Below are 21878 nucleotides of genomic sequence, written 5' to 3' on the forward strand. Positions count from 1 at the left end.
GGCAGACAATATGAGATATACAATACTAATCATCTGGTGTATTTACACCTAGTTGCGTTCAAGACATGTCCAAAGCTCAGTATTGATTGCCTGAGCCACCTTTTGTTACGGTTGTACAATTCCATGTTTCACACTAAATATTAACTTCAGTCTGAAGAATCCATTTTATTCTGATTTTTTAGTGTTTTTATGCATTGTACATGCTCTCTGTATTTTTTGTTTGTATCTTCAAAAAGAGACTAAGACATAAACGTCAATATCCTCATTACAACTTTGCTTAAACAACAAATCTATGGAGACTTAAGACTTTTGCACAGGGCTGTACAACTACAGTTGTACATAAACACATTTTCAAGAAAACATACTGATATAAGAGGAAATGTTCATATTGAACATATTGTACCATATACCATAAAACTGCAATTTTTTGGGGGGGATACAACTCTCATGTTTGTATGGTAGATATAAAACTGCAGCCAGCAGCCAGTTAGCTTAGCATCAAGACTGGAAAACAGGTGAAACAACTCGTTTAGCTTTGTCCAAAAGTAACAAAATCCGCCTAGCACCTTCACAGGTTTACTTAATATCTTGTGTGTTTAACCTGTGACACCTTGTGGTTTTACAGTGTTCTGTTCGGGGAACTTCCTTAAGTGTCTGCTGCGGGAAGTTACTCTAGCCAAAAAAACAGTCTGGCACATAACCCCCATAAAACCACAATGTGTTGTTTTAACACTATGGATAAACTTTATTTTTTTAACTTCAGACTGAGCCCCCTTTTTGTGCAAACAAAGACTGGAAACAAACTATCTACTGGCTATAACTTCATATTTGCCAGACAGACATAACAGTGGTAACGTTTTTCTTGTCTAACTCTTAAAATGTGCACACTGTACGATTTAACGGTGTTGAAGAAATGTTTTTCTTTAATTTCAACTTCTACTGTGCAAGTCGACCCCTGAGAACTGTTCTGGCTATTGAAATTTTAGATTTATGAATAGATCAATAAAGATTTGTTTGAAAGCTTCAGGCAGGTAAAAGCATGTTTGCTAGTGGAGGTCTATAATGTCATGGCAGCATGGTTCACAATAATGTCTGGTTTAAATAGGTCGTGAGAGGTGGAGGAGGAAACATTAAAGAGGCATTTTTGTTGTTGCCACAACTCAACTAACTTCGCCTCCATATTTTCTATCCACATGCCGTATCTTGTCGCCATGGCACTTTCAAACGCTCTACTTGTCAATCTTGCAGTGAGAAAAAAAGGCACTGATCTTGGGGAATCGACTGGTGGCTCTGCTGTGTTAGAGCCTGAAGACGGCTGACCAAAACTTGATATGTCAGAGAAACATCCGAACATCAGATGACCAGTCAGAAGCAGTCAGCTGCTCTGTGATTTTTTTTTTTTTTTTTGCTCCTCTCTGTACTCTGCACTGTGAACTACAGCAAACGGCGTCCAACGAAGACCAATGAAGCTAAAATTCTTCCTGACTCTAAAATGATTCATGTGGTTCAAAAATTGGCTCAAATCATTCAGTGTATGCCTGGCTTTTGCAAGAAAGTAAATTGTTATTTCCCAAAATGTCAAATTATTCCTTTCACATTTTTAGAGTTATGTTGAGGCAACTCAAAGGGCTTAAGGTTAAAAGTGTGCTCTTGGTTTAAAACTGAAAAGGTCAATGCTGACTTGAGGCTTAGATGTGGAGAGTGCAAGCCAACTTTACCAAAACCACAATTTTATTCTGGGTTTTGCATACCAGTCATTCACCTTGACCTTTTCTATGTGACTTCTGCTTGGTATGAAGATGTTACACTCCTTGGACTGTGAAAATAGTACCAGTAAATACAATTGATACAGCAACTGCATTTCCTCTATGAGGTGTTTGGCCAAGCAAATTTAAAGTATTGAAATGTATTTCACTTGAGATAAGGTTGCCCTTTTACCTGTCTACCTGCTAGTTTGCCTATCAGGCCTCTTTCCTCCCAGTGTCAGCTCAGGCAGCTGTCACACCATACATTTAATCAGTCCAGCGGCCCTGGCTACATCGAGCAGCCTGCCTGTGCTGACTGAATTGTGTGTGTGCGTGTGTGTGTGTGTGTGTGTGTGTGTGTGTGTGTGTGTGTCTGTGTGTGTGTCTGTGTTGTGAGTTGGTCTTTTGTGAGGCCTCCACTCAGCAGAGTGATGATAAGTACTCCCAGCCCAGCGCTCCGCATGAGCTGATGGACAGACAGGCCAAGAACACTGGGGGCCTTGTGGTTGGGCGTGTGTGTGTGTTGTGGTGAAAAGAGGGAAAGGGGTAGACAGTGGCTGGGGACTTCAGTGTGTGTGTGGTGTGTGAGCCTGCTTTTTTTCTTCAGCGGCCACGCCACCAGGCCATGCCACATGGCTGCAATTTGTTCATTAGCTATGTAATAAATGTACACACACACACAGAGGTAATATTGTTCCGAGTTCTGCCTGATTGGATTCTGAAATAGAGGACCCTCGGGGGAATCACTTGTAGTCTGCCAGCCACTGTGACCAGGAGAAGACTGGTTTCTTAACAAGGTTTCAGGAAAACTGCAGAAACACATGTAGACTGTGTTTGTCTTTTAGCTGTAAGGAAATCTGCAAATATAAATAATGTTAATAATGTTGTAATGTTTCAGATTTTAGTGACTAACTTGAATGCATCTAAATTTCTTTTGATTGCTTTCGTATGTCTCAATGTGAAACTCTTTCCTTATTACGTTTCATGTTTATGTGTCAGAATAACTACAGGTCATTGTAACGATTTACCAGTCACCTGGAAATAATTAATATTCACCCAGGGGCCAATTACAAGCCATTTATCATCATCATCAGTGTGTCAAATGAGCTTGGGACAGTTGTTACAAATTACCTGCTGTCTAGGATATCAGTTAATGCTTGAGCCGAGCCGAGCCCATCCTGCCAGGTTTAGGGCCAGCTAATAAATGTTTGCATCACCAAATAGAAAGCAATATTAGATTATGTGAAACTTCATCCCCGCTGACAGATAATTTGAAAAGAAATGTTGCATTGGAGGAAATCCAGAAACATGGATAATAAACTAGGTCTGTCTAGCCTTGTTTGGCCAGCACGTGGAAACCAGCAGCGGGTCGGTGGAAGAAGAAGCTGCTTGTTCCACATTCAGCGAGGCTTATAGCCTCTGGGAGAGTATGACTGCCGCTCTGCCATGAGCATACAGATCACCTTACACACTGGCTTTCCTCTGCTTTGATGACTGATGCACACACACAAATCCAAATCCACATACACACAGTCATGCATGCCTGCTTCCACAGATACTCAAGAGCATTACCACGGCAGATTTGCACACATACACACACACACCTTTACCTCATCCCCCCACCTGGATTAATTCACCTGCTGCACCTGAGAATGCGACCGCTATGATGTCACCTGCAATCCCATCACTTCAAAGGCACAAAAGCACCCTGGTGCCATCAGCACAAAAAAGCAAACGCACCCTATCACTTCCTCCTTTGTCCTTCTGTCTCCCTAATGGTAATTCCCCTGCAGAAAGTCCATACACAGTGAAGGGAGAATTACACTCTACAATCAGGTACTCTTGGGTTTCTGCCCATTGGCACTCACTGTGCACCACTGCAACAATGACAAGCTTTCTTTTATTCCTCTGACATGAAAGAAACCGCCCCAGTGCGCGAATATGTGTGCACTTACATGTGTCTTTTGTGTGCATATGAGCAAGTTTGTGTAATTGTGTATACACGCGTTTGAGCGAGAAGAGGTTGCGTGTGTGTGTGTGTGTGTGTGTGTGTGCCCTGAGTATCCCATGATTACAGTGCTGCCCGCTCTCCAAAAGCTCCCATTGGAAATGCTCACTAGCAGGGTATGATGTGATGAGACAAGGCGATAATACAACCACCACATTAGTGCATGGTTAGCCATTAAAAGACCCAAATGAGATTATGAGGTCATATGGGAGGTACAAAGCCTACAGCCAAAACAAGACGCTGTTCTCTGAAAGTAGCACTGTGTATTCAGTATTCCTTCTGCACGGAGGGGAACAAAAAATGTAAGAGAGAAAGAAAACAGGACAGGAAAGGGGAGAAAGACAGGCAGATAAGTACAGAGAGACAGAGATGGAGAGACATGGCCTGACAGCAAGAGGTGTTCCCCGCCTTGGAAATTTCCATTGTGGTTTATTTCCGTGGTAATCCATCATTGAATAACACATGAATCCAGCATGATTTACCATCAACACATCCAACTGAGCATGAAACAGGAGGCCTATCTTCCATCTCAGCTCAGTGAAAGAGCTCTCCCCATTGTAAAGCAAGGTGAAATAACAGCCGCTCAATGTACTGTAACACACTGGAGATGCACCAGCCCCACGAGCACACTATTCACAAGATGATGCCTACTGAGAAAATATTCTTCTGCTCTCTTTAAGAAGGAGAGCACAGAGAGAGAGAGAGAGAGAGAGAGAGAGAGAAAGATGATGCACACACAGAAGGAGACAGAGGGTTCACTGCTGAGATAAAAATGGAATCCATTTTGGTTCTTGAAACACACTTGTGCACCGTGTAAGGACCTGCTCGGTGCGTTAGCCCACCATTGCTCTTTCAATCACTTCCTCCTCTTTTCCTCCTCTGTTCTATTTCAATTGTACTGCCTTCCCCCTTCGCTACACTGTTTACATCCTCATTTCCTCCACAGTCACACCTCTTTCCTTTCCTTTCGTTTCCTTTCCTCCTCCTCTTCCTCTCACTTCTCCTCTCTCCAGGCAGCCAGGCACCCCAACACTGTCTCAGGTCCTGAAACTATGGCAACGGAATGAGAGAGCAAGCGCTCTCTATGATTAATAGATGAGAGATGCAGTGCCAATCGCAGGGGCCTGGGGAGGAGGGACAGATGCACTCGAACAACGGCACGCAAACATGCACGCTTAGTCACAGAGTCACACACACTGAGTACACACACTCAAACCCCCCAACCATTAGCCACCCTGCGTGCTTTGTGGAAATATACACACAGAAAATGGGAAAGGACTTAACACATTGACACACAAGTGATCAGCAGGGCTAAAAGAGCAAAAGGAAAAGTTTAACATCCTCATGCCTCCTTATTGGCTTCCAACAAGCAAACTAACCGCAGAAATAACCACAGCCCTCAGCAGCGGATGCAGCCCTAATGAGTCTTAACAGACTGTGGCTCCCTCTGTGACTCACCGCTGGCCGCTCTCACCTGTAAAAGCACAACAGCAGGACAGGAACTAGGACATCATATTTTAATGCTGTGTGCTGCGATTTACATCATCTGATCCGTAGTACAAGACTCGGCTCTTTTCAAGGCCAGTCATTCATCCATCTCCCAGGCAATCACACAAAGCCCTGCTGCTTTTGGATTATCCCTGCAAATGCATTTCCTATCTGTTCCATTTGAGTAATGACAGGCGACCAAACTCTGCTCCAACAAAGGTATTACTGGGCGTTAATGTCCCAAGTATTTAAAATTCCCATGAAGAGAAACCTGATGTTATAAGCTGATTTTAAATGTTTTCATTTGGCACGCACGTGGTAAAAGTTTGGCTCCTCAACAATCTTCCTCTAGATGGGCTGGCTATCACTTTCTAATTCACTTAATTTCCAACAACAACGCTTTGCCAAAGGAGCAACAGCCAAAACACCAACAGACACGGCGCCAATTCTACCACTGACTTGCAGCGCCTGGCCCAAATAAGCCTTTGCGCCCATTTCTTCATGCCTCTGGCTTTCTTGGCATAGACAACACACTCAATCAATTATGCTAATGTAACAAGTATGAAGAGTGTTTAACACATGGGCGGTTAATTCAATGGATGCACAGTAGAGTCATTTATAGGGAGCCGGAAGGGTTAAGGCTAAGTGGAGGGAAGCAGCCAGTTAGAAGACAATGAAGCACCGTGCATCCGAGCATGTGTGTGTGTGTGTCTGAGAGAGAGCATGAAACAACAGGCTGAAGCAAGTGATCAGCGAGTGATTACATTTTCAATGAGCCATGCTGTGTCTAGAGCACACCGGACCATACAGCACGGTGAGATATATTAAGTCTAGGTCTAGGGAGTATCATTTATCATCTGCTATAAACAAGGGGGCGATATGTTCCAAGTTAACTTGAAAGGATGGTGGGTATAGAGCGAATAAACAGCTGGCGCAAATATATAAACAAAGCACGGAAATCTGAATGTAGGTGTGCCATCTCCTCTGATCCGCTGTAATATCATTCAGTATGTTTTCTCAGATGAAATGAAAAGCATTTATCAAATAATGGGTTCAACATCAGAGGGTCAGGGAAATCAAAACCAAAAAAAAGAGAGATGGAACAGCAGAAGGTTAAGTAAAATGTTTGTTCAGAGAGGAAGTTGTGTAATTTGTTATAGCATGTCAGAATCTCTTCCTGTTTCTTTTTTTCACCTTCTGAATCACAACAAACTCCCACTGACTCTGCCAGGAGAGCCAACTTGGGCGCAGCTAAAATCAGCAAATGTGCAATGTAACATCTGTGATGGACAGCTCCATTAAAGAATTCTTTGATTACGCTGACCTGAAACGAAATGTGCTAAAACACAACCTTGTGATTATCCCTTTTTTTCTAAAATGTTCCACTAGACTAGAGCGCATTTGTCATTTATAGGCGGCATAATTGAAGCAACTGCAATTTAGAAAAGATGCGGAATCTAGAAAATGGGTTAAGCATCAATAAATCACATCCAGATGAGTGAGAGTGGTTTGATGCTTTCTCGCACTTTAATTGTTTGAAAAAAAAACCTCACCAGCCAGCCCACACACCAAGGACAAGCATCAATAAAACATGGCTTTTATAAAATATGCATAAAAACACACACTATTGAATGCTGGGTATTGACACTATGTGAATGAGGAGCAATGGTTAACAGCAGCTGACCGCTCTCATTGTTTATAATAGAGGGCCAATTTGGGAGTAAAGCCATTCATCAATTATTCAAACCTACTGTATTCACATCGCATCTGTCTTTAACTGGCAAAGGTAAATACTAACTCTGCCTCTCTTTCCCTCTCTCACACACGCACACACATGCAGTGTGACAAATCCACATCAGTCACACACAATGCCATCCCCATTGCTATTGTTAAGGGATCGGCGGATCAAATGCTCCACGGAGCATTGCTCCAAATACAAGCAACAACTCTGCTCCACTCTGCCTCTCCAGGAGGAGAAGAGGCGGGCGGCTGTGACAAAGGTAATCATGCTGTAATTCATGTATCAGCAGCACCACAACATGTCAATGTATAATGTGTTAACAGCAGGATTAGCACTCTGGTTTGTGGTGTTGTAGCCTTTATGAAACAGTGGGGTGGGATTTACAGCCCCGGCAACATCTCAAAAAATGCCTCCAGGACATTTGAATGCCTTCAGGCTGATCTTGTAGAATGAGCAGCGGTGAAATTCTGTTATTTCACATTCGAGATCTATGTGTTATACCCAGCATAGTATGGATGCTGACTGCAATAAACACAGGTCACAGATGAAGATAATATGCACAGGAGCACCAAATATTTTCACGATTTCAGGAAAAAACAGATGAAAAACAACAGCCTTTCCTCCCAGAGCTGGCTTGAAATCTCTCTTTTTTTCCTTTTTTTTGTAAAGGCTGATACTAGAATCATGTTTCCAAAACACTATGTCAGCTAACAAGAAATGCATTTTGCTGTGGGCATTCAATACTCCTTAGATTCACACATTTATATCATCACTCCTTGCACACTTGGTAATCTATAACCTACATTTAGAGTTGCTGAATCCTTTTTCCAGCTTTTCCCCTGTGCCTCTGGAGGAAAGGGGTCTATCATACTGGGAGAGGAGAGGAGAGGAGAGGAGAGGAACCACTGGGAGTGACTGGGTGTTGGCAGTTGGGCTGCTGGATGTGGTTTGTGAGGCCTCTATCTCCTCTCCCAGCTTGTTAAAGAAATAATGTGTAGCAGCACTTCATTTAATAGCAAATCCACTTCTAAGACCGGTGCAATTTTGTCTCCCGGTTCAGAATTACAAACATTTGATTGATCTTTTGGACCAGAGTAATGGTGACCACTCCGCCTCACGGTAGCTTGATATCCCTGAACACACCCTAGCCAGTGTGTGTGTGTATGTGTTTGTGTGTGTGTGTGTGTGTGTGTGTGTGTGTGTGTGTGTGTGTGTGAAAAACACAGAGAAAGCCTCCAGTCTGCAGAGTAACTCACTTAAGAACGATTAAAATCTGCATGTAAAATGGCCAATTAATTCACAGCACATCTCTGTTTCAGATTAGTTTTATGGAAAGAATGAAAACAGGGAGGAAGACTGTAAACACCGGCTGCATCATTAGTCCACATGTAAATTGCTGCTCTAATTCAGAATTTCCAATCATGTGAAAATTAATGGCAAATGAAAATCCCATCATGCACTGTAATAATGGAGCAACCACTTCAGTGTTTCGTTTTAAATCAGGCATGAATATGTTATTGGGCTAGTATATAAATACTGCAATGTTTCGTTTTTATTTTTAATTGTTTTTTCTGCAGTTTTAATACATCTTTAAGAGTCAACGTGGGTGGAAAAAGCACTTTAGACGGAGCACCAAGAGGACAACAGTCGGTCCGAGCAAGTTCCCACAAGCACATTTCTTATTTGCCGTTCATGTACCTGCTACCCGAGATGATACTGTTATTATTTTGCTTGCGTTTAGACTAGATGTGATCCGCAATTGATCCTCTGAGACTGACACTTCTTTATTCCATATGGGTAAACAGCATAAAAGGGATTACGCACGAAATTGTGCTCTGTTTGTATCACCAGAAGGTGTTTTACCTCGCAAGAAAGCATCGCCGATCTAATTTGAATTGTAAAATAAGCACTTTATGGTTATTTTCTAACTTCAAATTGCTGTATAAATACGCGAAATCACACAGAGTTATTAAAGTAACCCGTGTGAAGCGTGTGCACTTGTCGCCCGGCAGCCTGGCTGTACAGAAAACAAGCCTCCGGGGCTGGAGGAAGACTGGTACAGGCTCTAAGCGCACCTAAAGTTTGAAAAAAACAAAGGAATCTTACCTTCAGCTCATGAATGGATATGCCTCGGAGTGGTTTTACAGTTCTGTCTTTTAGTAATCCATGAGGTACGGCTCTCAAAAGCAGTTCAGACGGTGCTCGTTTCGGAATAACAATACGAGCGCTACTTTTCTCTCTCATGCGCTTCTTTTTGTTACATGCCGCGCTCAAATCACACCTCTTCAAATCGGAATATCCATCGGAAATCCACTCTAGAAGAGAAATAAGCGACGTTTTGGCTTTTAAACTCCCTTCAGGTACAACTGGGCGAACCGGGTGTCCCAACTAGCTACGGAGCTGAATGCAGTCCCTTCCACAAAAGCCGACGGTCATCCTATTTGGAGATGAAGCTTCTTACCAGACTGGAGCGGAGCGCAGCGAGCCCAGCTGTCACCCACCCGCTACACACACACACACACACACACACGCTCTCACACATACATAGGGAGGAGCTACGGCCCTGGAACGGGAGGTATTGTGTCAATGGGTGCCAGTTATGGACAACTGTATTTCTATTTTTACGCAATGGCATTTCATAAGAATGCGCGTTGAAGAAGGAGAAAGCCTGGGCGCTATTAATAGTTTTGACATGGAAAGGGAAAAAAAGAAAAATGTTCAGAGGGTAGTTTTAAATTCTAATAAGATTAAGTGGCGTTTTGTAGCCTTTCACTGACTCTATGTCATGCAACCTGTCAGAGATGATTTTGAAGACACAATAAAGATTCAGGCTTTGTGTGCAGACGATGCGGATCGGAATGTGATCAGGTTCAAAGCCTCTCTTGTCCATTTCTTTCTGGTCTCTGGACTGGACCTTTCGTCCCTGGTGGTCCCAGGCTGGCACGCACGCGCGCACGCACACAGGAACACATGCTCTGCAGTTTTTAACAAATGGGCCCTTACTTTCCTTGGCACTGATAACATCAGAGGGCATCACCAGGTGAAGCCTGAAAACGACAGCAAAGTTCAAAAACGTGGTTGCTTTATGGTACATTTAGGCCACAATCTGATGTCAGGAATGCACACTCCTCATACTTTATTTCTCACATGCAAACATGCACACTTACTTTCCTTAAACCCAGCCAAAACCAACACCAATTTGTCTGATGGAAAACTGCAAGCCTGCCACAAAACACAAATTTTCTTGCACATGCTCTCAAACACGCAACACACACAGCGCTGCACACACCTGTGTGGACATCATAGGTGTAGATTTAGGGGGACACATGTCCCTCTCAATATTTAGAATATGTGCATTTGTCCCACCACCAATTAAAACATGAAAGTAGAAGAGGACTTCATATTTAACAAAATTAAGGGAGCAGTGTGTGGGATTAAGTGGCATCTAGTGGTGAGGATAGCAGATTGCAACCAGCTGAAATTTCTCCCATGTGCCAAGTGTGAACTCCCAGTTAGGATTCCTTCAGTGTTTATCAATCAGGAGGTTTTTATTGGGAGCGAGAGGTCTCTCCCTCTCCAAAATAAATGCACACGGTCATTTTAAAACAGGTAAAAAGACTGAATAAAGCATTTTAATTTTTCTCTTTGGCTCATGGCATACAGGCCGGTAGCCCATCTGCTAATGTGTGCTCGCCTATTTTCTATAACAATTTAAGATCCGGACATTAAAGAGGTTTTTACCTTGAACCAAATTATCTGCAAGAGGTATTTTCTGTTCAAAAACAACTGGTAATTTAAACCAGTAAAAACACAGAATAAAGCAGTTTAACATTAAAAAAAAACTGTTTTTGCAGGTCAATGTGAGAATGTGAATGGACTCATCTAGAGCCAGTGTTTGGTTTGTCCGCTGTGGGCTACTGTAGAAACATTACAGTCCAACATGGCAGACTCTGTTGACAAGAACCCCTTCTCTATGTAGATATAAAGGGGTCATTTAAAGGTAACAAAAACAAGGTGAATCTTATTTGCAGGTGATTATACACGAAAGAAAACATACATTTATATATTTTTTTCAATTTCTATCAATATAGCCTATATCCTACACACTTAAACTTGAAAGACATATACACTGTAAACTGATGCAGAGAGGCATGTCTTAGTGCACAAAAATTCACCATAATACAGGAAAGTCTTTGCCTGAATGTAAAAATTTTCTGGTGGAGGATATTTCATATGTGAGACCCACCAATGTTGAAACAAAACCTACACCCTCTAAATCAAACAGCAATAGAAGCTGCAGAGGGACAAAGGTAATGTGTGTGAGTCTTTGGGTTTATCATTATATAACAGGCCACCTGTGAAAGCAGCAGTGTGTGTGTGTGTGTGTGTGTGTGTGTGTGTGTGTGTGTGTGTGTGTGTGTGTGTGTGTGTGTCTGCTCCTGAGTAGTGGCCTGTCAGGCACTATTGCTGTCTTGTTACTGTAACAGCTCTGTACAGTGCTGCCTCCACAGGCCTGATGCCAAACACTATACTGTAGTTCTTCAGTGTAAACTAATGCTCTCATGCCTGCCAATCCTTTCCTCATCTGATATCATTTAATTTGCTTTAAAAGCAAAAGTCATTTACCATCATGCACTTGAGGCATCAGGCAGGGCTGTGCACGTTATGCAGGAAACATAATCACTCTGTTGTTTCTCTCAGGCAGATTTGGATTCTGTTTGTGCAGTTTGTTGAAAACATATCTTATAAACAGACAAGTTAAAATGTGGTTGAGGCATATGCAAATACAAGCACTTCTTTGGCAATTAAGTGCCTGCAGTGCGTTCATATATCATACATCTCATTTTACAGTATAATGTACATCAGGCTTCATTAAAATTCTGTGTGAGTGATGTATTTGAGTAACTGTGTGCTGGTGACACATGCAGGTTTATCATTATAGATACTATACACAAAACCAGATGTGAAAAGCATTTTGATCTGCAAACATCAATGCAAATGCGCAGAGCCTCTAACCAACACAAACTACATACAACAACCCTCCTGTATTTCACACACTCAACTCTTTAATCTCTCTTTCTCTCCCTCTCTCTTTCTCTCGCTCGCTCTTTCTCTCACGCTCTCACACACACACTTTGAAGTGGAAGTGTTGCTAAGTGTGGGAGGCGGGCAGGGTATAATTCGAGCTCAATAATGTCAAGATACACACCAGTTAGTTTGAACTGTGGAAATATGCTCGTGTCAGAGCTTATCTCGCTTATCTTGCTAAAGTTGTCCCAGGCGCATTAGGACTGTGTGTGTGTGTGTGTGTGTGTGTGTGTGTGTGTGTGTGTGTGTGTGTGTGTGTGTGTGTGTGTGTGTGTGTGTGTGTGTGGAGGGGAGGCAGTTGAAATAGAGCCACCATCACATCCCCGACTGGGACAGACAGCAGGCACACACCAGCAGGGACTCAGCTCAGCTCCAAACCCGAGCTTTTTTATTTCCATCTCTTTACTCGACTAAACAGCAGCTCTTAAACCTGCCTGTCTCCTCTGTAACCCCTGGATCTTGATCTGAATATTACCTTCCCAGTGTCACACACATCTGCTCATTTTACTGGCCTCCAGTAATTCCCCACAACTGATTCACACCTCTGTGCTGCTCTGAGAGGATACTTAAGGAGCTGCGCCCACCTTCCTGTAGACAATGAAAATCTTTGTCACAACATGCAGCAATTTCCTGCATCTCTCACACCTCCTCTCCTCCTTTCTCCTACTGATGAGAAGCTGTCACCCCACACAAGAGATGGAGGAAGCACTCAGATCTTAAACTCAAGTGATAGTACATTAATGAAAAAGTAATGTATAACAAGTTAAAGTCCAGTATTCAAAACCATACATTAAAAAAGTATGAAAGTGTAATCAGCAACATATACTTTATATATCAAACATTTTTTTCTGCAAATAAACGCCCCCTGGATAGATTATTACACATGACATTATTACATCTTTTTAAAAAATAATTTTTGCTTTTTTGTTAAAGGTGTGATTAGGGCCTTAGACACACACTGAGAAGAAGATATTGAGTACACAATTTTAGAAGTTTAGACAGGAAAGATGGGAAAATGTCTCTGATGGAACTAATCACAACATGTGTGTGAAATGTGAAGAGTATTCAACTCAGTGTTGCTTAAAAATAAAGTTGAGAGACATTGGTTTTATCTCAATGTGTTGAATTTTATATAAAATTTTGATAGCACTTACTATAATGCCCATGTCTATAATATATAAACATACTAATAATGCCTTAGATTGCATTGCTAATAGCAGTGTATAATTATATTATAATAAAATGCTTGTTTTATAACAACAATCATAGCAAATTATAAAACATTTTAAAATGACTTAAAAGCTCAAGTATCATAACGCTACATAATTTCTGGTAACTTGCTGTATTGTTTTGCAAGCCCTTGTCTTTAATGCATTGCAAACAAAGCTATATTGTGTCATAACTGGCCTAGAGCAATGTATATTATTGGTTATAAACACTCAAATATGCAAAATGCTTTATAACAATTATCAAGCATTTCATAATTGCTGATCATTCACTGAAATTTCACAAGTCATTAAATATGTAATGCTTTAAAAACATTTATTAGTGCTTGTAATTTATGATTATACAGTGCTAGAAGTCAAATATAATGCATAATAAGTAGGTTTATAATGCATCGCATACATGAGGGTCACAGAAAATGTTGCCAAAGTGCTAATCTGTAAACTAACTGCAGCTGTCAACTAAATGTAGTGGAGTAAAAAGTACTTAATTTGGGTAGAAGTATTTAGAAACATGATATATAAATAATCCAATTAAACAGAAGTACTTTAAAATGTCACTTAAGTAATTAAGTACATGTAATGAGTTTCTTTCGATGTAAATCAATTTCCTTTTAAAGAAGTAGTGAATGAGAAGTTAAGTATAAAGTGGCATAACGGAAATACTCAAGAAAGTACACCTCAAAATTTGAGGTTTCTGTAAAAACAGAACTTGTAAACAATTGCATTCTACCATTGGGGATACATTTTTACTTAATAAGACATAATTTAAATACAAACACTGACAATCTCCATCCACACACAAAAGAAAACCTTAGAATAAGCTTGTTAAGAAATAACAAACCCACAGACAGCCTGCAGTGTGTCTGTGGGACTCGGCAGGTTCAGGGTCTGCTGAAGCACTGGAGTCGCAGGTGTTTTGTTGTGCTTTTATATCACAATATGATATAGGTGATGGGATGTCTATTCAAAGCCTGCTGAGCTGTGTGTTTTACAGCTGGACCACTGGAGGAGCATCATTTGTTAAAACTGCCACCACTGCTGCTGCCAGAGCCCTAATGGCTGCTGCTCACCTGTGGATCATACCGACAGCTGAGAAAGGAACAGAGCCCATTTACAGTGGTAACTGCCATTGTACTGTTGCAGGCCAATCACTGAATCTGTCTGCTACCGCTCCTCTCAGTACTGGTAATGGGCACCGCAGCTTGTTTATTTTCCCCAAAGGGTGTAAAGTGGAAAAGAGTAAACATGTAGTAACATCTAGAAATTGTGGCTAACATACTGCTGATTGCTAAACTTTTCCATATGTGACTTCTGGGAGCACAACAGCTGTAGCCACATTTACAGCAAAGACTGTATTCTGCTGTTTCTGTCATCTCATAATTGATACTCACTTCTGGATCATGCTGAAAACAGACAGGAAAGTGGGGATTATAAGGATTCAGTCAACACTGGTAAACAGCCACAGGCTTGAAAGTGATACCGTGAGTTTTTGGAAACATGGTCCAGGTTCAGTCCACTGTATTATGAGTCTGCTGCGCTCCTATTAGAGGGACTTAAGTATTGTATGAAAGTAGAAGCTCCTTTATTTTGCCGGGTATTCATTTTACTACAGCTAAAGTACGGTAGAAGTCTAATAAAATTGGGGAAATGTACACTCTTTGCAGAAGATTAATGTTTGATGTGCATTTCTAATAGGACTGTTCACTGAGAGTGGCACCAGGCCAATTTATCAACATAGAAGTCTGTGATGATATTAGACAGCTGTACAGTTGAGAAAATCCATCTGCTTAAATGTAATATGTCACAAAGTAGACTACAGATGGGAATTATGGAGTAGGGAAATCTGGCAGGATGCTTCTTTTCTTCTTATGTGACATTATGTTGTTGTATATGGTCCATGATGAATAAATGTAACTAAAAACTAAACTAAACTAGACTATTAAGGAAAAGGAACAAAATCTTTAAGTGAAACAGCTGGTATCCCAAAAGCTACAATTTTCAAATTCAAACTGCATTTCCACAAGAAATGCTTAACTACTGTAAAATCAGAAAATAACAAGAACAATGGGATTTAATTGCTTCCATCTCAGTGGTTAATTTTGAAGTATGAATTGATTTTTTTCCCCCTTGGGAGATAATGAAGTGCATATCATAAATACTGTAAGTAAGCAGCACGCATGGCTGCCTGGGTGTGTTTGTGTGCTCTGTTATTCTTGTTTTGTTTGTTAATTCTGTGTTTTGCTACAGTACCTGGAGCTCTTTCACCAGAGATGAGTTTAAGCTTTTATTTTCAGTTTTCTCTTGCTGCGTTTATGTTAAGCACCAAAAAACCAAAGCAAATTCCTTGCGTGTGAAAATCTACTTGGAAATAGCCAGTATTCTGATTCTAATACTAATACTCATTCACTTCATCATGTGGAATCATAATAAAAAACCAAAGCACTTTACAGACAGTTTACCAAAGACCAAATGTATGTATGGATAAATGGATGGGCACGGGCTCAAAGTGTCAGGGACCCCCTGGCCTTCATCTGCACAATGTCCCTTAGATTAACATGTGCCAACCATGATGGGTCTCAAAAGAACACAAAGAGACACACAATGACTACAAAGAAATGCAAAAAAAGTTGCATAGAAACACAAAGAGACTCACAACTACTCCAAATAAAGGCAAAACAGCCTCAAAGAGACACAAGCTTATTAGACAAAAGACTAGATCACCACAAAGAGATGCAAAGCACCTACAAAGAGACTCTAAATGTCACAGAGAGACAGAAAAACCACAAGAGACTCAAGATGACCAAAAAAAGAAAAAACAAACTACGAATAGACCAAAAATAAATGCAGAGACAAAATGACCACAAATAGACACAAAACCACAAAATGACCACAAGGGTGTGCAAAATAGCTGAGAAGGGACACAAAGAAATTATTAAGAGACTCAAAATGACCAGAAAGAGCACAAAAAAACCACAACAAGACACAAACTGACCCTAAGGAGACAAAAAAAGGCTCACAACAAACACAAGTAGTGGCAAGACCACCAGAAAAAGACACAAAATGACTACAAATGGGGGCAAAACAAACAGACACAAAACTGCAACAGAGATAAACCCACAGACGCAAAGAGACGCAAAACAACTATCGAGATGGTGCATGTCGCTCAGGTTGCAGTCTCCTAATCCACCCATGCTCAAATGTAATTTTGCATAAAAGTGTCCCATACTGTGGACATTTTATAGAAATTGCCATTTAAATGTGTTGGTTTTTAGTGTGGCAACAAAGCCCCACACTCAATTTAATGTTCTAGAGTGAAATGAATAATATTACAGTATAAGGATCACAGTTTTTCATCATGAAAAAATTGTTTGTAGAGCCCATGAAATTTGAAATTAATTGTACAAACTGCACAGAGGGTAGGAAAATAAAGCGTGTGTTCCAGTTAGACACTTTGCTCAGCGGTGTACACAGGTGTCCCAGCTGTATTTTAGGCACTTAGGCTTGATAGAAGGAAATGATTTAGCTGTTGTCACTGTACATTATTCACTCCAAAACCCTCGAGTCTGTTTGCAGCAGAGGTTCATCAAACAGAATCAAAAGTAAACTAATGAATAAACTGAACTCTAAAAATTCATGAGTGTATAAACAGCTAGAAATGAAGTTTTTTTAAAAAAAAGTTCACCCCCAAATAAAAAATACATATTTTTCTCTAACCCATAGTGCTATTATCAGTCTAGATTGAGATATTGGTCACAGAAATGTCTGTCTTCTGTAGATTACAATTGAACTAAATGGCACTCAAAAAAAAACTCATCAATGTCTCTTTCCAAAAATCTTGACCCTGATAGTCAGAATAATCCACAGGACTTGTTGTGTGGAACTCTTCCTTTTTGTACCGAACTACCAAATTATACCTGCCAACTGTATCAACACGAAGACACAACACAACGAGATGTAAACATGAATCGCGTCCCGTTTCACTGAGCTGTCACTTGAATAGCTCAGCAGTGCTACGAGAGCAGAGCAGAGCAGAAGATGCTGGCGTCCTTCTGTGCAGTGATATGGTTGCTGGGTGTAGTTCAGAAAATAGTTCCCTCATGAAACTGCTCACAACAAGGTCAGTGGAATAATCTTTAGTAACTGGGTTATGATTTCGGGAAAGAGACATTGCTGTTGAGTTTTTCCAAAGGTATTTTTGGGCACTTCGAGCACCACGAGTGGAGTGCCATCTAGCTCCATTATATTGGAAAGAAGGCAGGCATCTCTACGGGCAAGTCTCCAACACTCTGCAACTCACAGCAAAACAATGTAGCCTGATAAATAGCAAAATGGCAAGGTAAGAGGAAAAATTTGTATTTTTGGTTTCAGGGTGAACTGTCCTTTTAAGAATGTTCTGACTGGTGTTTTAAACAATTTTGGCACATGGGCACAATTTGGAAAAGCTATTGTATCACAGCAACCAAAGCCAAATCAGAAACTATTGTTACACCAGGTAAAGCAGATGCCCCGTTATATATTTACAATAGCAGACAACATCCACATCTGTCTACATGATCCAGCTACAAGTCTTCCTATCAACTAAAGTTGCAGAAAAAAATAAACTGCATTAAAGTAAGAACTTGTTGGGAGATATTCTGTGTATTCATTTGTGTATTTCCAGCGTGCATGAGTACATTTTAACCTACGTGTGTGGGTAACTAGACAGCACTATTCAACAGATCCTGCATGATGGACTGTCAGTTTCTAGAAAAATAACAGACTAAACCGAGATACTGTTGCCCCTGAGCTGCTGAATAATGATCATTAGTTATCTCAGGCAGGGAGATGTCACTCAGACATGCACTCAAATGCATGTTTGTGTGCACATTGACACAGATTAACTCACACAACGCATGTATACCGTATTTGCAGTTGTAAGCGGAGCTTGGAATATATCATAAAAAACCCTTGTAGAGTGACAGTTGGATGCCCTAGTTATGTATTCAATGCTGTAAAGATCCCTCACCCACACACACAAACACATATATGCAGTACAAATACACATAGTGTCTGTGGTTATATATTATGATAATTAGTAGCAATAGTATGACTTACAGGAAATAAGAATCACCCAGTGTCACAGGCAGAGCATTCACATATTTTAGCACCATCAACTGGCAAGCAACTGGTGCTTTCACACAATTTTAATTGGTCTCTAAGAAAATTCTAGCTGACTGATTTTTTTCAGCTCTACAAGTTCAAAAAGCTCTGCTACTGGCGCGAAAGGTTTGGGGTAACTGATTTGTATTCAGAGATGACTGATACCTGCTGAACTTCCATACAGGCTAATAAAAAAAAACAGCCACTTATCACTATTTTCACCTGTAAACAGTGACACGTATAGGCTTGGTGAGTATGTGTGAATGTTCATTAAACCATTTTAATTTTTCTTTATTGGTATTAATAATAATTAACCTGCTGGTAAATTATTTGCTGCTATGCATACAGGCTACTAACAGGGTCTTGATCTAGGCGTTTCTTAACCAACTAGGTGCCATCATCTGAGGGCTACTCTTTCAGGTAGCCTACTATCCAGATTTTGAGGGCTGTTTTTGGGATTGTTGTGGTGTGAGGTGTCTGATTTCAGTGCAGTTTTACTAAAATAATTGCGATGTATGTTGCAGTTTTGTAATGACATTGCAAGGCAAGAGAAATTTGCAAAAATAGTTGTGCTGCTGTCTCAAATTCAGAACTTATTATCACCAGCATTCAGTGTTTTCCACAGAATTACAAAATTGTATCACATAGCCATTGAAGGCATTCGACGCAGCACTGAAGGACCATCTCCGTGAGCTGCTCTGACCTAACACAGAGCGTGATCTCATCCCTACACGTCATATTTTGCCAGTTGGGCAATACACTGTCCACAGCTCTACAATGAAATAAGATTATACCTGTTTTAAACAGTCACATTTGTTCTAAAGTTGCATTGATTGGATAAATTGCAAGGTCACGCAGAATTCAGGGTGACTGGTTGAATTTGCGTTAATTATTAATAATAATTATAAACTATCAGAAAGAGTGATGTATAGAGTGATGTGAAAATGTGACGAGATAATGCAGGGATAAAATGGATTCTCCCTTACTACAACACTGTATTTTTATCCTGTCATCAATATGTAGTCAACGGTTGCCAAAAATATTATTAGCCTTATTACAAATTGGCTCAGAGCATGAGCCAGAGGCGTCTACGTCAGCATTTACAGTATATCCTGACTGTATGTGTGCTTTACCTGTAATGGCAAAATGATGTAAAGCAAGGCTGAGTAAGGTACAGTAAGCAAATCATAGTACGATAAAACACACCATACAAACCGACACCCCGCCGGGCCTCGCCCCAGCCAGCTTCAGTTTCCTCTGTGCATCCAGGTTTGCATGAAAGCCATGAATAAGTCAGCATTTCTGCATGATAGGTCTGTAACTAGGAGTGACAGTTAGAGAGCATAGTCTTTCTAATCTCAGATGGGACTCTGTGTGTGTGTGTGTGTGTGTGTGTGTGTGTGTGTGTGTGTGTGTGTGTGTCGTGGGTGGGGGGGCTGAGTGCTTGTGCACGTGAGCCTGTGTTCTCCCCCTTCCCTCATCTACCACACAAATGGACGTCAACCTGCTGATGAGGTCTGAAAGACGAGAGAAAGAGGTTTTTGACGTCAGCTGCAAATGGAGCCATAAGGTAAAGCGGGAATATTACTGAGGGTTCAGGTAAACAAAGTGGGTCATCACATAAACAAACGCTGATATTGTTGGATTATTATTTTTTATACATTTATCTAGGACGAAATATTCTAAACTCAATTTTCATCCAGCGGAAGCAATTTCAGATAACTAGTGGTTGTATATGGGGAGGTCAGACCCAAATCACTTCTGGTTCAGAAATAGTTACAGTGATATGTATTGCAAAGTCAAAAATGAATCCCCATGCACAAATCTTATTTTGTTGTCTCTGATTGTCTATTAAGTGTTGTTTTGGATTTGGGATATCAATATGCTGGATAAAATTTCACTGAGAGACCTCAAAAAAATCATTTTTTTTTAAACCTGACTTATGACTTATTCATTCTTTTTTTGCTCATATGTAGGTTACTTACAATATGTATGGCTCTATCCATCCTTTTGATGGCCTGACCTGTTACCACTCAGCAGATTGAAGGACCTTTGTGGAACGTTTACAGGGATTTATTGGCATCTAGTGGTGAAGATTGATGACTGCCTCCAGCTGAAACTTCCCCCAGCTCAAACTCCTTCAGTGTTCATTGTTCAGGAGGTTTTAACAGGGAGCCAAATTATCTACAGAAGTTTCCTCTTCTCCAAAACCCAAAAACAGTTAAAACACTGAATAAAGCATTCTCAGGTTTCTCCGACACTGTTCAGCATGACAGAGACAGGCAGCTAAACCAGCACCTGCTAATGTCTGCTCACCTTTTTTCTCTGATAATTTAAGATGTTCAGGTTTTTTTTGTTGTTTTTTTTTACAGGGAGCCAAATTCAGTGCAGAGGTCTCTTTCCCTAAAAAACAAAGAAACCTACCTGATCATTTCAACTTGTAAAAACAATTAATGCAGCAGTTTCCTGTTAAACTAAACTATGTGTTTTGGCAAACTTTTTCATCACAGAGTGTCTGCTAACTACAGAGGCTGACACAAAAACGTGAATGGCCCAATCTAGAGCCAGTGTTTAGTTTGTCTGTTCTGGATACATGGCAGCAAGGGTGCCCAGAGCTCACCAGGTAGAGCGCGTGCCCCATGTACAAAGGCCATGTCATTGCAGCAGCTACCATAGGTTCAGTTCCAGTCTCGGCCCTCTGCTGCATGTCATCCCCTCTCTATCCCCCTTTCATGCTTTATTTGTCCTATCAAATAAAGGCAAAAAGCCCCAAACAAGAAACACAGCAGTGCAACATGTAGATCTCCACAGACAAGAACACGCTCCCTTTTTAAATAGATGAGGTAATAAAACACAGTGATTGTCATTTTCAGGTGATTATACAACAAAGAAAACACACTTATTATGTTATATTCAATCTCTGCTATTATATCCCACCCTTACACACTAAAAATTTAAACGCTAGTATCCCTCCTTCACACACTTTAGTTTTCTCAACAGCTTACACTTAAAAGTTAATTTTCTCCTCATGAGTTCGATCTTTTAACCTCATGCACATTGCGCACAAACAGATAACTGATGACACACAGCTTTTGTTTCATACATCACACTCACAGTTTTGCATTGTTGGCAGAACATTAGTTTCTATTTGTAGCCCACACATTTCGTGAACTTCTGTACAGTCTCACTTTAGTTTGTCTTTAGATAAGTTTGACTTCAGTGTTTATGAATTGTAGAAATGGCAAATTCAAAACTTTGAAACATTTCAACACTTTCAAACCAATGTTTTAAAACGTCTCAAAACCTGTTCGCTCAACATTGGCATCCACAGGCAGAAGCCGTAGTGTAGGATATAGTGACTGTTGCTTAGCATTATTACGTGACCGATGGTGGTCCTATGCTATAGTTAGTTAATAGTACAGACACCCGGAAAAAAAAAACAC

At 40.6% G+C, this 21878-nt stretch overlaps 1 protein-coding gene across 3 annotated transcripts in view; it reads right to left on the minus strand.

Annotated features, from left to right (window-relative positions):
* sema6a (sema domain, transmembrane domain (TM), and cytoplasmic domain, (semaphorin) 6A) overlaps positions 1-9475 on the minus strand; it is a 137317-nt gene extending 127842 nt beyond the window's left edge. For 2 of the 3 annotated variants that reach the window (XM_042487874.2, XM_088076600.1), the window contains exon 1: positions 9089-9475. The gene's annotated coding sequence lies outside the window, so the exon portion shown is untranslated. The remainder of the gene's footprint in view (positions 1-9088) is intronic. The other variant, XM_042487873.2, reaches the window with a different exon arrangement.
* Between the last annotated feature and the right edge of the window lie 12403 nt (positions 9476-21878).

The sequence above is a fragment of the Plectropomus leopardus genome, chromosome 4 (genome assembly GCF_026936395.1).
Source record: "Plectropomus leopardus strain MGB_pleo_1.0 chromosome 4, ASM2693639v1, whole genome shotgun sequence".
Classification (NCBI taxonomy): Eukaryota; Metazoa; Chordata; class Actinopteri; order Perciformes; family Serranidae; genus Plectropomus; species Plectropomus leopardus.